We start from the raw sequence: 16,803 nt of genomic DNA, 5'->3' as shown, positions 1-16,803 counted from the left end.
TACACCAAAATTGCGTCTTCAAGATTTTTCAAGGAAAATAATTTCAATGCTCTATTCTTTGTGATGGAAACTTTGTATTAAGGACATAAAATTCTTCACAGTCAGTGATAAGAAAAAAGAAAACAGACACACCGACTAATATATCAACAAAACGTTTCAGTGATGTTCATCAGCATTGGACGGAGGCCAATGATTCGTAACCCTTATACAAGAACATCACAGACTAATGGCGGAACTTCTGAAAGAAAACTCCTCTGATATGCTTTCTATAGCAGTGAGAAAGTTCATTCACTATATGAAGAGCAATGAAGGAAATGCTTCTCTGGACAGGTAAGAAATGTAAGGAATTCGGAGGCTATACCACGGAAAGTAGAAATTCTTAGGTGAAATCACATTATTACACATGCATAAAAGAAACAGATATCTCTGGTAGAGATACACTGCCGGTCAAAAGTTTACGATCAATTCAATTCAATTTTATTAAGCCATTAAACATACAGTGATAGGCTTCGTCACAATACAGAAGGGAGGAAAAAAAAAAAACATACATTTGAAAATACACATATAATTGAAAAGAGTAAAGTTTAATTAGAATGAAAACACAAAACACTTTGAAACTCTAAAATTAATGAGAACCCTTTACTCATAATGTAATATTTGTAATTATTGTAAATAACTTTACTTATGAAAAAAAAAAAATTCGTATGAATTTATGTGAAGAAACTCATCTACAGAGTAGAAAGGATTAATTAAAAGCCAATTATAAAATCTAGCTTTGAAACTATTGGTTGGTAGCTTATAATATGGACAGGGAAGCTTATTATATAATTTCACCCACATGACAGAAAAATTTGTACTAGTTTTATGTAATCTACAGTATGGAATATTACCAGGTGGCCCGGGTTCGAATCCCGGTCGGGACAAGTTACCTGGTTGAGGTTTTTTTCCGGGGTTTTCCCTCAACCCAATACGAGCAAATGCTGGGTAACTTTCGGTGCTGGACCCCGGACTCATTTCACCGGCATTATCACCTTCATATCATTCAGACGCTAAATAACCTAGATGTTGATACAGCGTCGTAAAATAACCCAATAAAATAAAAAGTATGGAATATTAATTTGTTCACTATTTCTAATTTCATGATCATGTATATTGGCTATTAAAGAGAAATTGTTTATATTTTGTCGAGTGTAAAGGAGTAGGTCGTATATATATATATATATATATATATATATATATATATATATATATATAAATTTATGACAGTTAATATCCCAACTATGGGTTTGTGGTTAAAGCAGGGATTTCGTTTAGAAATTTTCTATCATATAATACTAGAGAGAGAAAATATTTAATTTGTTGGTCTATTTAGTTTTTCCGATGTGTTTGTACATTGAAATAAAGTATACAGTTGTTTTCATAGCTGATCGAAAACTTTTGACTTTTAGTGTGTGTATATATATATAATTTCAAAGCCGTATTTGCCTAAATATAGCTAACTGGATTTTACATTTGTTGGATTATCAGAAATTGATCTGAATTGTTTACGCATATCTGTTGTATAAGATTTATCGTAAGTTATATAAATGTGCTTTATTGATATATGAGCCCTTCAGAGCAAAAGTGGTGTACGTCAAAATTGGTAATGAGGTTTAAAGTAAAAATTCTGTAAAATACAGGGCAAAGTAGCAGGTAAGATGTCCTTCTTGCTGTCCACTGACTACTGACAGTTTCAATTAATTGAGTATTAATTGCTACTTTGTGCTGTATTTTACAGAATGTATACTTTAACCCTCATTATCCATTCTTGACTTACACCACTTCTGCTCTGAATTACTCATATATTGTAACCTCTTATAATTGTATGTGACAACAGCGTGAATTATGCGTGAAAATCTTGTGGCGTGTGTGCGAATAAAGTGTAAAATAAAACCGAGAGATTAAGAAAACTGGAAGCATGAACCACAAATGATTTCGTAAAACTGGTTTAATATGAATATTAAATTATAGCCAGTTCAAATATATGTGAAACCGAATATCAGAGGTCTCCATCGGACTTTCTCGCTCGAGCGCCAAGTAGTTCATAGCATAATCTGATAGGTAGCACACATGCATGATGGGTAAAATTGTCACGAGCGATAAATCCTCGAACGGTATAAAGGTACGGTTTGTTTACAGCAATCATCGTCGGACGTACATCGCCGGCGATTATAAACGCTGGCGATGATCGCCGAGAAGTGGTTTCTTTATTGACGCACATCACTGTAGATTCTCAGTCGTTTATTCCTTCATCTACTGGTCAAGTAAATTAATGTAGGCCACGGACATAACCAGAAAATTATATGAATAAATCCAAGATAATGAAGTTGCTATTTATTCTAGAAGAGGGAGATGACGATATCACTATCGAGCATGCGTATTATAAAAGGAACAAGCTACAGACTAATGAAATATTCAGGAATAGGTTTACAGAAAGCTGTTTTAACACATTGATAATGAGACATCTTTATAAAAACGCTACAAAATTTAAGGAATATTTCAGACTCTCACCTGATCAGTTTGATTATGTTTTGAGTTTAATTGAAAATGACAATGTTAAATTACCTACAAATTTTGTCAAGACTCCCGTAACTCCAGCTGAAAGATTGGCAGTAACTCAGGTTATGAACTGATTATTATTATTATTATTATTATTATTATTATTATTATTATTATTATGTATTACATTACATGGTGTATTCCAAACAGTAATTAAAAAAATTGGCTAAACTAGCGCTGAGGTTGTTCCCTTCATAATCCGCTTATACACTTTACATGTACGAACATGTGTTAGGTTAGGTTTGGTTCGTTTGGGCTTTTATTATGCCTTGTATATACGATCAATTACATTTCTGTAAAATTTGAGGTTATGGCAGCCGAAATCTAGTGCAAGGGAGCTGGTGGAAAACGTACAGAAGAGAGAATTTCCCCCTTATCCAACACTGAACGAAAATCTCTGGGGCTCGGGCGTGATAAAAATGTAATCTGTAATGTAAGGGTTTATTCTTTAATTTGTTTATTAATTCACATGCTCATATTAAAAAGAGCATTATATTGTGATACATATTCAATAATAATTTCGTCTTCAGACCGCGAAAAATTACAAAACGTCTTGATTTGTTTTGCAGCCAAAACGTATAGACGTGGTTAACGCGTACAAATTAGATATTCGATATTACAACATGACCTTGTCTAAATATCGATTATTGAACACGAATGCGGCGATGTGCGTCCTGAATTTGCTTCAGAAGCAACCTCCAGCGATCTGCGTCGCGTCCGACGAACAGCGCTGACGATCTTCGCTGTAAAGAAACCGTACGCATTCATTTCAACTGCTAGCAACTCAGGCGACAATCGCTGGTGATGTGCGTCCGGCGATGATCGCCGTAAACAAACTGTACCTTAAGCCATGCGTTAGACATTGGTTCTTGTTACAGTGATGACCTGTGTAGTAACATCATAGATGTTTATCATTTCAAAACTTTGCAATGTTTATCTAACCTCTCCATAGTACAACTACAAAACTTGCTTTAAAACTTTAAAATGTAATATAAATGTTGTAGGTAAATGTTTTGTTTTGTTTTTTTTTTTTCCCCCACACAGGAGTGATTTTGTTTTTGCCACATCTGATAGATGTTATTGGATGTAAATGTAATTATTATAAACGGAGAACACAATCACGATAATGCAAGAACTGTATCAAGTTTTCTAGTAATAATAATAATAATAATAATAATAATAATAATAATAATAATAATAATAATAATAATCTCTAATAATTAGTGTATCAATCTTTGCGTCTGTAACAGTTGTGCAGCATGATTATTCGTTTTATAAAATTACTTACAAAAAACACTGCCAAAAATAGTATACACTTATGAAAAAAATAAATAAATAAATAAAAAATTATTTGAGTGACAATATTTTCACCGTTACAATTACACATATATAAAACCTAAATATAAACATTTACATAGAGATAAAATATTTTACAGGAGAAAAAGTCGTCCAAAGGGCTGGACTCTGGAAGAGTACCCAAAACGCTCATTGCATTTCCGCTTTGAATAGCAATACTTAAGCGTTGACGCAAATGAGTAGTGCAACGGCGATCACCAGTAATGGAGATCAAAATTTGGCCGATTTGAGATACCAAAACTTTAGCGTCATGACTCCAAGGACCGAAGGTCTCCACAGCAAATGGGACAAAGATATAATTGTCTAAAAGATGAGCATATTTATTGACTTTGTTCTTCACGGCTAATTCAGCAGCAGATGCTGCGCATCTGGAGGTATTCGGTAAGTGAGATGGAGCTAGAGTGTCAACGCAAGTGGAGTCCCAAATTAAAGATTTTCCTCTAGACCATGGAATTAAGGTCAGACCATCGGGTCGTTTACCATCTGCGTGACTAATATCTGGTGGTTCCAAAAGAGACGGGATGCCACTAGAAGTCAGAGATCTTTTAATGATATCATTGAGTGATGTATGTCTGGGAATGCGACCCTTGCTCCTCACACAGTTGATGATGCATGATGCATGATGACCGTAAATATTAGCAATTCCTCCGCAAATACATTGGTGTGGCTGGCAGAGTTTACAACCAAGGCGTAAAGCTATTGCGATTTTAAAGGATGTACTATCTATTAGGGTGCCAATGTGAGGAGAAGGTAATGCGTGTAACCAAGCTCCAGACTCACTGTCTTGATGAAGAGCTAGGAGACGTACAATGTCTTGTTCGGATGTGAAAGAAGAAAGGAGCGTATCTAAAATTTTTTGGGAAAAGATAACGTCCCACTGTTTTTTAAATTCAGGATGGGCAAGAGGATGAGTGGTTTGTGAGGATGTATACCAACTTGTCAGAGCATCACGCACATGGCAGATTTCAACTGCATCACTGTATAAAGGAAAGAGCGATATGATGCAACGGAAAACTCCAAAGGCAGAAGAAACTAAAGCAGGTATACAAACGTCACAAAGTTTCCGAATGCCCACACCACCAAATTTAATTGGGAGAGAGGCTTGAGTCCAACTAGTATTGGTAAAACTTATATTGAGGATGATTTCCAAACTGGATCGAAAAAGAGCATCAGCTTTATGTAGGAAAGTTGGAAGAAGCCATAAAGGAGTAGTACGCATAAAGTAAGTCATCTTAGGGATTAGAAAACAATTTTTAAAGAGATAATAAGAAATATGAGGATGTATTAGTTTTAAATGATCAATGAAATATTGCAAAGAAATTAGTTTTTCTTCAGCGATGTGATCGGCAGCTTCCAAAAAAGACGGGAGATCCAAGAATCGTTAAAAGTGGATTTTGACATTAGTAAAATACCCGGAGCAAGTTTTTGAAAAGAAGAGAAAACAGTTTGATTAAACTTAGAACAAAAATAAAAAACACATTTATCAGGATTAAGTTCTAACCCTGTAGTTGAACCGAATTGAATGATTTTATTAAGATCTTGCAAAACATATGAAGGGGCTCAACTTAAGCAACCATCATCTAAGTAAACAAGGTTGAGTTCACTAATAAGATCTTTAATAAGGGGACGAATTGTTAGACTAAAAAGTAAAGGGCCAGCCGGATCCCCTTGTTGGCAACCTGATTGAGACATAATTGTATCAGAACCAAAAAATAAAGTAGAAGGGTGTCTGTATGATTGCCAGAAATAGGGGAAAAGTTGTGGAATTTTAAGTTTGACAGCTTGCAACATGGTATCTCTATACAATTGAAGGCATTTCTGAAATCTAACTTAAGGACGATTTTATCAGAGTGAGAACTGGCAGAAATGAATGAGCGCAATGAATGAATTGTACTTTCACAGCCTTGAGGTGAACCGAAGCCAAATTTATTCGGTCTAAAATATGCACTAATTTCTTCTTTGACACTAACACAAGCTATTTTGGATACCAATCTTCGGAAAGTGTTCCCAATGGCAATAGGTCTGATGCCACCATCCTTATTGATCGCAATAAGGAAAGCTCCGTAAAATACAGGACAAATCCCAGGATCTAAGTCGCCATGTAACAGAAAATTGCAAAGGTGGGTTAATGAAGAAAGAAGCCGTTTACCGGAATCACCTGCAGATACAGAAACCAGATCCTTAAGGTGTTGAGGTCGTAAACCATCGATACCAGCCGCGGAACCTTGTGGAAAGCTCTGTAGAGATTTGAAGACGTCTTCGCTGATGACTGATAGGCTGGGTGCTGTAGGATCAGGAAGGTCAGGGAAAGAGGAAGGTCTAGAAGGAGGTGGATGTTTAGATTTTAAAACATCATATGTAGCAGTTGTTGGATCTGCAACTCCCAAATCTGAAGGTAAGAAGCGAACAGCGCCACGGATATCTCCTTCTGAAACTTTCTGTTCTAAACGACGGATGTGATTAGAAGGAGAATCACCTTTATATGAACGATTCCTGACATGAGGAGGACTGGATGGGAAGTTTGTCACATTGTCTTTGATTTTAGATATTAGAGATTTATTACCAGAACGATCAGGAACTCGAAGAGTTAAATATGCGAAAAGAAATAAATCATGCCAGGGGTAGTAGTATTGTGCGATAAACAAAAATCAATTTGTTGACTTAAGCGACTGGCAGCTGAAGATCTAGCGCCTTTAGGTATTCGGCTTAATACATTAACATTTTTCTTGTAGGTACTTAGTTTAGAGAAAAAATCATCTATAGAATTAGGTGTAGAAGAATCTGGAATAAAAGATTGAGAATGAACTCGAGAACAATGAATCTTTAATCCTCTAGCAGATTTGAAAATCTTGGAATCTGTAGAAGGACAAATAGGGCATGAAAAGAAGAAGGACTTGAATCGATCAAAACATGAGAATTATTGACAGAAATGTCAGACGATACTGTTGGATTATCATTCAAAGATTCATGACATCGGGCAATGTGAAGATTGATACCCCGTTGAGAAAAAGATTTGCCACATGCCTTACATAGAGCTGTTGAAACCAGGCAAGGAGTTGAAGTGGTAGAGGAAGAGCAAATATCATTCATATTCATATGGTGCTGAATTATCTTGGATATTGAGGATTCGTTATTATCAGTATCGCCCATAAGGTGAATAATTTGTTCTATATTAGAGCTGTAATTAATGTGTGAAGTCACTGGGTCTTCGTTCTTCTGATCTGGATCGTATAATATATCTTCATTAATATTATTTAGCGATTCTTGCATAGAATCTTGACTGCGGGCCAAGAGAATATTAATGCCTCTAGTAGTAAAAGTTTTTCCACACAATTGACTTTCAACAAATATAGGCGAATAAGCAATACGTTATTCCTTGATAGTAAAGCTCCTCTTCGTATGCAAGTAACATGTACAATACTTGAATTGTTTACCTTAGTTACGGAAAGACTGAATATCTGGACGAAATTATATACACATATGCCATCACTTCACAGAATTTACACGAAACAAGCAAAGCAGTACTTTACTGGTAGTGAAGATCACACAAAATAATAAGTAGTAAGACACTAAAAAAAAATTAGAGCTTTGTATAATCGATGAGAAAGTTAATGTTGTTAAATCCCAAAAAATTTTCTTCAAACCAAAAACGAGAAGATGAAATCAAGGATTTCATAGGAAATAGGCAAACGTCCACCTTACTAACATAATCATAGAAGCAGCAGCCACTAAATCACAATAATATAACACTTCAATATCCAAAAGTCCAGCAGTTGAAGAGTAATGAACTAATACAGTATTTCGAAAAATCACACAGGTAAGCATAAACATCAGTCATGGCCATCTCTGTCTCTCGTTTTATTATATTTTCTGTGACGTTAACTCTGTACTAATGTTGTTATTAATCTACTGCTGTATCAATAATATTTTGTAAAACGTTTCTACATTGTCGCAGTATATATGCGGAACACTATGTATGGACCTATCATATTATATATGTGGTAAATCAAATATTGAATAATTATTAACCCTGCTTTGGTGAGTGGGGTTTGACACACCCCACCTTGCTTTGTTTTTTGTTTACTACTAGATCACTCTGGTTTGTTATGTGTGGATTGTCTAGCTGCTTGCAATACTTCCTTCAGTATGTTCAATGTCATATTCAGTAAAAGGCCTAAAAATGAAATGGGGTATCTCAAACCCCACGTCACTACTGATGTAATTTTTTTCAGGTCACCAGCGCAGGGTTAATTACTTACTTACAAATAGCTTTCAAGGAATCCGAAGGTTCATTGCTGCCCTCACATATGCCCGCCATCGGCCCCTATCCTGTGCAAGATTAATCCAGTCTCTATCATCATATCCCACCTCCCTCAAATCTATTTTAATATTATCCTCCCATCTACGTCTCGGCCTCCCCAAAGGTCTTTTTCCCTCCGGTCTCCCAACTAATACTCTATATGCATTTCTGGATTCGCCCATACGTCCTACATGCCCTGCCCATCTCAAACGTCTGGATTTAATGTTCCTAATTATGTTAGGTGAAGAATACAATGCGTGCAGTTCTGTGTTGTGTAACTTTCTCCATTCTCCTGTAACTTCATCCTGCTTAGCCCCAAATATTTTCCTAAGCACCACGTTCTTAAACACCCTTTACCTATGTTCCTCTCTCAAAGTGAGAGTCCAAGTTTCACAACCATATAGAACAACCGGTAATATAACTATTTTATTAATTCTAACTTTCAGATTTTTTGACAGCAGACTGGATGATAAAAGCTTCCCATCCGAATAATAACACGCATATCCCATATTTATTCTGCGTTTAATTTCCTCCCGAGTGTCATTTATATTTGTTACTGTTGCTCCAAGATATTTGAATTTTTCCACCCCTTCAAAGGATAAATCTCCAATTTTTATATTTCCATTTCGTACAATATTCTGGTCACGAGACATAATCATATACTTTGTCTTTTCGGGATTTACTTCCAAACCGATTGCTTTACTTGCTTCAAGTAAAATTTCCGTGTTTTCCCTAATCGTTTGTGGATTTTCTCCTAACATATTCACGTCATCGGCATAGACAAGAAGCTGATGTAACCCGCGCAATTCCAAACCCTCTGTGTTATCCTGAACTTTCCTAATGGCATATTCTAGAACAAAGTTAAAAAGTAAAGGTGATAGTGCATCTCCCTGCTTTAGCCTGCAGTGAATTGGAAAAGCATCAGATAGAAACTGGCCTATACGGACTGTGCTGTGAATAATTATTAATTAGCAATAATAAGTGTATATCGAAGTTTTTCATACTATTTTATTTATAACTTCATGTTCCAGTTTTGGTACGTTCCATTGACTGTTCCATTAAACGTTTTGTCATAAACACAGAAAATACAGCCTTATTTTTACCATGTGAGCAAAACATGTGTATCTTATCTGTGGCCTTCCATACAAGATAAGACATGTCAGTGAGATGACCTTATACTGTGCTTCTATTTATAATGAGCGTATCACGACCGATCATATCTCACTTGAGGGTGCGACACTCGACCGAGTTCAAGCGAGCGATTTAACTCCAATACAGCATTCTATCAGATATAACACACCTTTCTAGCGGCACTGGTTCAAAAATTACGTGCACTTGTGTAATCGAAAACTGCACCATATTTCTTGTTTTGTCCTTTTTTTTTTTAATTTATAAAAAGAAACTACTTGTGCAAAAATCTAAAATTTTTATTTTTAATTACAATAATTATAGGTACTACTTAGAAACAAAGAAAAAGTGAAATCTAAGGAATAAAGTTTCTTTTTAAAAATAATACTCACTATGCGATTTGAAATCAAATGAGCCACATGTAGATAGACAGCCAGAGAAAAAGGAACGACAGAGTAGTAATTGCAAAGAGAAGGATGTGAATCGAAAATTTAATAATACAGGGTGGGGCAGAGCAACTTGCTTATTTAGAAATTCAATTACAACAAAAATACTGCAGATATATATTTAATTCTTTGAACAACATAAAGTACAACATATAAATTTTATGTTTACACAGTTTTAAAGATGATATCACGCAGATGGCGTCCATTATTTTCAATACACTGCGTTAATCGAACTCGGAATTTCGTTCAACTTTTTCGACGGTTATGTTGGCAACAGCTTGACGAATGTTGTTCTTCAGATGAGCCGGGGTGCTAGGACGATCGTTGTAAACAAGGGATTTTAGATAGCCCCATAAAAAAAGTCGCAGGGGGCTAAATCAGGCGACTGTGCAGGTCAGTGCAGATCGCCCCTCAAGGAGATGAGGCGTCCTGGGAAGTGTTGCCGCCAATTTGTAGGGATGAAATGTCAGTTCTTCATGAAGGATTCCCCTCACAGAACGGGCAGACAACCCAAAAGCAGCTGCAGAGCGCTGAGGGGATCGCACAACAGAAAGTCTTACCATATCAAAGTTTTGTGGTGACCTTGCTATTCGTGGAAGCCCAGGTTTTCTTTTCTTCACATCACCAGTTTCCCTGATGTTGTTTACCCATGAAACAATTGACTGCCAGCCAGGAACACGACCACGGGGCGCAATATTGAAATGGGTATGGAATGCACGTTGCGTGGCGATGATTGAGCGACCATTAGAAAAGTATGCCTCGACAGTGAACGCGTGCTCCACCTTCATCCACTCCATGATGCTAACTAAACTAAGCAGAGCTACAACTTTACGCCCCGGCCCCTCGAATGTGCTTACCCCCACCCTCCTCGGAGCAACCCTCACTTCAGGGCACCAAATTGAAATAGCAAGTTGCTCTGCTCCACCCTGAAATAATAATGATTATTATTTTATTTTCCAGAAACCAGTATGGAAAGCCTGGGCATGATACCGTCAGATTAGATAAACACTGATATGTATAAAAAAATTATTATTTGGATATAAAATTACTAGTAGATTATTTTATTCGATGTTGTGGAGAGGCTTAGTGCCATGGCTATGCCGTCCCTTAAAAGGAACTTCGTGAGGGACATTCCAAGCTTCAGTGAAAAGATAAGTTTCCCGAAAAGGAGAGAACTGACAGAAATGTGTCTCGTTCTGTGTTTTTTATCCAGAGAAGCCTACAAATGCTCGATTGGATTAATATCCGGAGATTGTAGTGTTGTTTGCAGGTATTTTGGCGTATTATAGGCGATCCAGAGTCTAGTATTCAAAGCCGTATGCTTTGGATCATACATATCAGTATATTGATATTAATCTAGAGTACCTTCGATGAAATGTAATGACCCCATACCCGCACTCCACACGAGCACAGAACTTCCACCGTGTTTTACTTTTCAGGTTTTCTTTCCGCAACTCTGTATTCTTTTGCCTCTACACGAAACTTCTGCCATCCGATGAACGTAAATATAAATCTCTTGCAGAATTCTTGAGCCGCATTAACATATGTTTTTGCGAATCGTAATTGTTTCTTCCTATTTACATCGTTAATGTAGTATTTTCTGCGGGATATTCTACCATAGTAGGCATTTAATCTCAGATAATTTGTAACAGTAGTAGCACAGACATTCATTTTTAAGCTGCTTTGAAGCTCACTTGCAATTTTAGGTACACTAATGTGTGGATCTTTTTTACTTTCCTAACAGTTACTCTTTCATTCAGATTTTTGGGGTCCACACCTGTGGAGTAACGGTTAGCGCGTCTGGCCGCGATACCAGGTGGCCCGGGTTCGATTCCCGGTCGGCACAAGTTACCTGGTTGAGGTTTTTTCCGGGGTTTTCCCCCAACCCAATATGAGCAAATGCTGGGTAACTTTCGGTGCTGGACCCTGGACTCATTTCACCGGCATTATCACCTTCATCTCATTCAGACGCTAAATAACCTAAGCTGTTGATAAAGCGTCGTAATATAACCTACTAAATTAAAATTAAATTAAAAGATTTTTGGGCGTCCCGGTCTACACACATTTTTCTTTTTTATATATATACAGATTTCCCTTGTCAAAATCGGTCAAGGTTGCTCGTGATCTACTTACAGTTTTGTAAATCTTGAAGAGTGATTTACACCGATTGTGTAAACGAACTATTATTCTTCGTTCTTCGTCTGTAGTTTGTCTGCCATTTTTCCGCATTATGCACCACATGTTCACCTTGGTAAGCAGACGTCAAAGACTTTATAGATATATATTCCAGGCACACAATTGGTGCTGGTGTCATGAAAAAATTCAAGCCTCTCGCGCAATTACGCGCGTCGCCATGTTATGGGAGCACAAATTATTGTTTCTATAAAGCATTCGAAGTTTAGAAAATACCATTGGGTATATAGGCGTTTTCTTAGCGGACATCCCCCTTCACTGTATAATATAACTGAACTCCTTTACTTATTTTCTAACATATAATAAGTAAATCTAAATAATGTAACTAATCATTGTTTTAAATATAAACGCTTTATATTCCTCATACAGTCAGCGCATCTGGCTGTGAAACCAGGTGGCCTGGGTTTGAATCCCGGTCGGGGCAAGTTACCTGGTTGAGGTTTTTTCCGGGGTTTTCCCCTCAACCCAATATGAGCAAATGCTGGGTAACTTTCGGTGCTGGACCCCGGACTCATTTCACCGGCAATATCACCTTCATATCATTCAGATGCTAAATAACCTAGATGTTGATACAGCGTCGTAAAATAACCCAATAAAAAATATATTCCTCATAAATAGACTTATTAGTAGGGCTAGGCTTTTGATGACCTATAAATTATAAAAAAAATATCCTAAAAACAATGCATTTATGAACTAATAATCTTTCAAAAATACCCTTAAAATGCTCTAAAAATTGATCTCACATTTATGGGTTAGTCGGAATATCAATATTTAGACCAGTAATTAAATTAAATTCTAGTACCAACATTCAAGTTTATTTAATTTTACATAATTTTTCTAAGCAGTACACTTTAATTAATTATTTTATCTGATCTAGTTCCATATAGTCCTCCACAAGGCCACTCTTACCTGGAACTAGCAGGTATAGAGAAATCTATATTGAAGTCTGTATTGGGGGTGTACTAAGTTAAAATGACAATATTTGTGTAGAAAAACGATTAAAATAATGGGTATTAATGGACAAAATATGTAGAGAAAATATCAAAGGAAATAAATAATATTTTACATTAATAATGGGGATTTATGGCCAAAATTAAATGAAAATACCCCAAAAATGACCGAATAAAACAAAAAATGCTGTTATGAGTTGTAAGAGGCAAAAAATGTACAAAAATGCCCTAATAGATATGTTTTAAACACATATATGAATAGTAAAGCACAATGTTTCTGGCTTACTAGAAAAAAGATGCACTTTCATCGAAATCCTAGCCCTGCTTATTAGCTAATTTCTATTTCCAATGACGGAATACAAGGAATATGTTTTACGTGATTTTATATACGTTAGAAAATACATAAATAACTTATTTAAATGACATTACATTATTCTCTCCTTTAAACTAAATGTTACTTAACAAAAATATATATTTTTTTATATTAAATTCTCACATTTAACTACACCGAATTATAAATTATTATAACAAAATCTTACATATTACTCATTTTTCAGATAGCATTGTCCTCTGTTAACAATCTTTGTAGCTTAAGAGATAGCCAACATGTAATAAAGAATTAACAATAATAAACATAGGCTATAGCAGAAATGGAATAACAATAGGCTACATTTAAAATCTATATAATAAATTTAATTTATTTAAATTATATTACAAAGATAGGGATGTCCACTAAAACGATGCCTATATACTCAATGGTATTTTCCAAATATCTAACACACTGTAATAATAATCCTCAGTGTTTTGTGAATCGGAGGCGACATAACTCTTTAGAACAGCAGTCATTAGAACAGAGCATACGTGATGGATTATTTATATCAACACCTCAAATATCCCAAATCTCTCTCACTATATTGCTAAAATAAAATATACATTGCCATCAAAAGAGGCAGACCAAATGAGGAGCATCGTTTCAAAACGTATTATGTGCCACTTACAGTTTTTTTACACGAACGACGAAAAACTGGATTACTCGTAAACCAGAGAAGTTTTCAAAACACTACACAAAACCATTTTTAAGTACTGGTTTCACAGTTTACAAATATGACGACGTGGAACCATCAGACTTCACAGCATGAAAGATAATAGAAAGTAACAAATTTAATTTCGTCCACTGGGGGACTTAATACGTTTTGAAACGATGCTCCTCATATGCCAAGTCAAGTTACCAATACCACGGATAAGAGACTGCACTATGGTGCACCCGGGGCTGCTGGTGGTTATGGTCTCTCCCTGCTGCACGACTGGGCATATTATGTTGCACTGAATACCCTTTATCCATTTCAGAGAGTGCTGACGACCACTGCCATACAACTTTCATCTGCAGACATTCATTACTGTTCCCTCATTCTTACATCATTCTCAATGACAGAATATTGTGAAAATGTGATTGTATGCATTGCTGGCTTTGTTATTAAATTATTAAGAAAATATGGTGTACTAAATCTAAAGACGAAGTGATTTACGCATCTCATATATATTATTATAATGTACCGAAGTACATGTGATTTAAGACGGCGCTTATTCCGTCGGATCCCGGCCAACTAATCACTCATTACGAGTGCACCTCAGCACATGTGTGAACTTCGGTCCTAGGTTCATAGATATCTATGACGTAGTGCAGAGGGCGGCCACCAGAGGGAACCCAAGAGTTGGAACTTAAAACTGAGACGATTCTTCCGACGCCGGGGTAGAATCCGGTGTGGCTTAGTGGATAAAGCGTCAGCACGTAGAGCTGAAAACCCGGGTTCAAACCCGGTGCCGGAGAGAATTTTTCTCCGTTCCATTACTCTTTCATCGTATGATGACGCAGAATATCTGCATGGAAATATCATATGTACTTTGGTACATTATAATAATATATAATTATAGGACTATTTACCCTGGTGCTTGAAGTTTTAAAAGGAAAGGGCATCCGTATATGATAAAATAGCTAGAATGCAAGTTAGACCTTTTTAATAGGGAGACATGGAACGTAAACATGTGATGGTTTATAAGGAATAAAGTATTAAATATTCTTAAGTCCTTTATTCTGTGTGTGCTCGACTCAAAAAGTACTTAGGACATTAGGTAACACTCTGTAAATTCAGTCAAGAGTGTTATTTGACTTTATCCATTTTACCAGCTTGTAGAGAATTGTTTCCGCTTTCAGAATATATAAAAATCTCATTTTCACAAGAAATTGTCTTAAGACCTTTTTCCTCCCAGCCATAGAATTAATAGTCCGTCAACGAAAGAAGAGAACAGTTTTTCAATAATAGTGTCATAATGCTATCATAGAACATTTTTCAACGTTATGCCCTCTCACCGTAAGAATCTCGCGTGATAACATTAAAGAACTTACTAGTATTATATTACGATATGTTAGGAAGGCAAATGAAGGGTACACGGGAAAAACGATCAAGGTCCATCAAAAATCGAAATTGAGTTAATAATGCTATCTTATAGTGGAAAGGAAGTACTATCATGTGGTCTAGCTAGTAATAAGAAATCATCGTTCTTGACATTCCACTACATCAATTTCTATTAAATACACACATAACAAAGTATTAAGTGCTTAAACTTTAAAATTCGTTTTTCTCGAAACTTTCTAAAATGGACCTTGATCATTATTCCTGAGTACCCTTCAAATCTCGTTACACGTAATAATTTTGTGATGAGAGACGCCGCTAATTCTGCCATAATGGTAGCCAATATCAACACTGAATAATGTCCTTTCAGACTTCAATTCAAAGAAAATACCGCGAGCCATTGTAGCAGCCGGACACTTGGCAGTTCAGTTTCATCTGAAACGATAAAGAGTGCAGTTGTTTTGTGTCTAGGTAATTTATATTTTAATATTCATTATAATGAGTGACAGTCAGAAAAAGCTGAGTGGTTGTCAAAACCGGAAACTCGCGAAAGACAAGGCAATAAAACAGAAAATTGTAAGAAAAAGTGCAAAACTAGATGTGCTATTTAAAGAATAAACACAGCTATCTTGTTCCAGTTCGAGCCCAGATAAATAATAATAATAATAATAATCCGTGGCACCACAGTCCTTGAAGGGCTCAGACCGACCAGCCAACTGCTGGCCTCGCGTTCACATGCCGAAGCAGAGGTGGACGTCATCCAACCAGAATGCAGGTATCGTGTGGTTAGCCGTTATAGCCGACTTTCACAACCGGATTTCGCTACCTATCGTAGCGTCGACCTGGTTGGCAAGTTGGTATAGCATTGGCCTTCTATGCCCAAGGTTGCGGGTTCGATCCCGGCCCAGGTCGATGGCATTTAAGTGTGCTCGTCAGTAGATTTACTGGCATGTAAAAGAACTCCTGCGGGACAAAATTCCGGCACATCCGGCAACGCTGATATAACTTCTGCAGTTGCGAGCGTCGTTAAATAAAACATAACATTAGCTACCTATCGTAGCTCCCCAAGTACATCACGATGCTGAGTGGGCACCGGACCCATATACTGGTAGAAATTTCATGGTAATATTCCTTCCCCTATGAGGACTCAAACCAGCTCGCATTCCGTTACGCGAGTGCTAGGCAGGATGCCTTTGACCAGAACGCCACGACGTGGGACCCAGATATATCAAAGTGTAATAATATGGCGAACAGTACCGAAAATAGTGGAGCCTGTGGTTTATCAGAGTCAGGCGTTTCCGATACTAGAAACAGTAATAATGACGCGGAATCAATTATTTCATTTGATCCAATGACGCATATATTGGGTGGAATAACGGGCGGAAATATTTTTTTCTGCTTAGAGGCGCCAAGTAGCTAGA

General features: G+C 36.6%; 1 protein-coding gene and 1 long non-coding RNA gene across 3 annotated transcripts in view; one reads left to right on the top strand and one right to left on the bottom strand.

Annotated features, from left to right (window-relative positions):
• The window catches only part of LOC138691741 (zinc finger protein 665-like), a 43,746-nt gene extending 29,137 nt beyond the window's left edge, over positions 1–14,609 (top strand). Inside the window, exons 7-8 of one of the 2 annotated variants that reach the window (XM_069814061.1) lie at positions 161–330; positions 14,319–14,609. The gene's annotated coding sequence lies outside the window, so the exon portion shown is untranslated. Of the gene's footprint in view, positions 1–160; positions 1,198–14,318 lie in introns of those variants that run through there. The other variant, XM_069814060.1, reaches the window with a different exon arrangement.
• LOC138691745 (uncharacterized) overlaps positions 1–16,803 on the bottom strand; it is a 400,261-nt gene that overhangs the window by 358,019 nt on the left and 25,439 nt on the right. The gene's annotated exons all lie outside the window — the stretch shown is intronic.

The sequence above is a fragment of the Periplaneta americana genome, chromosome 16, assembly GCF_040183065.1.
Source record: "Periplaneta americana isolate PAMFEO1 chromosome 16, P.americana_PAMFEO1_priV1, whole genome shotgun sequence".
NCBI lineage: Eukaryota > Metazoa > Arthropoda > Insecta > Blattodea > Blattidae > Periplaneta > Periplaneta americana.
This window is presented reverse-complemented; position numbering and strand designations above follow the sequence as displayed.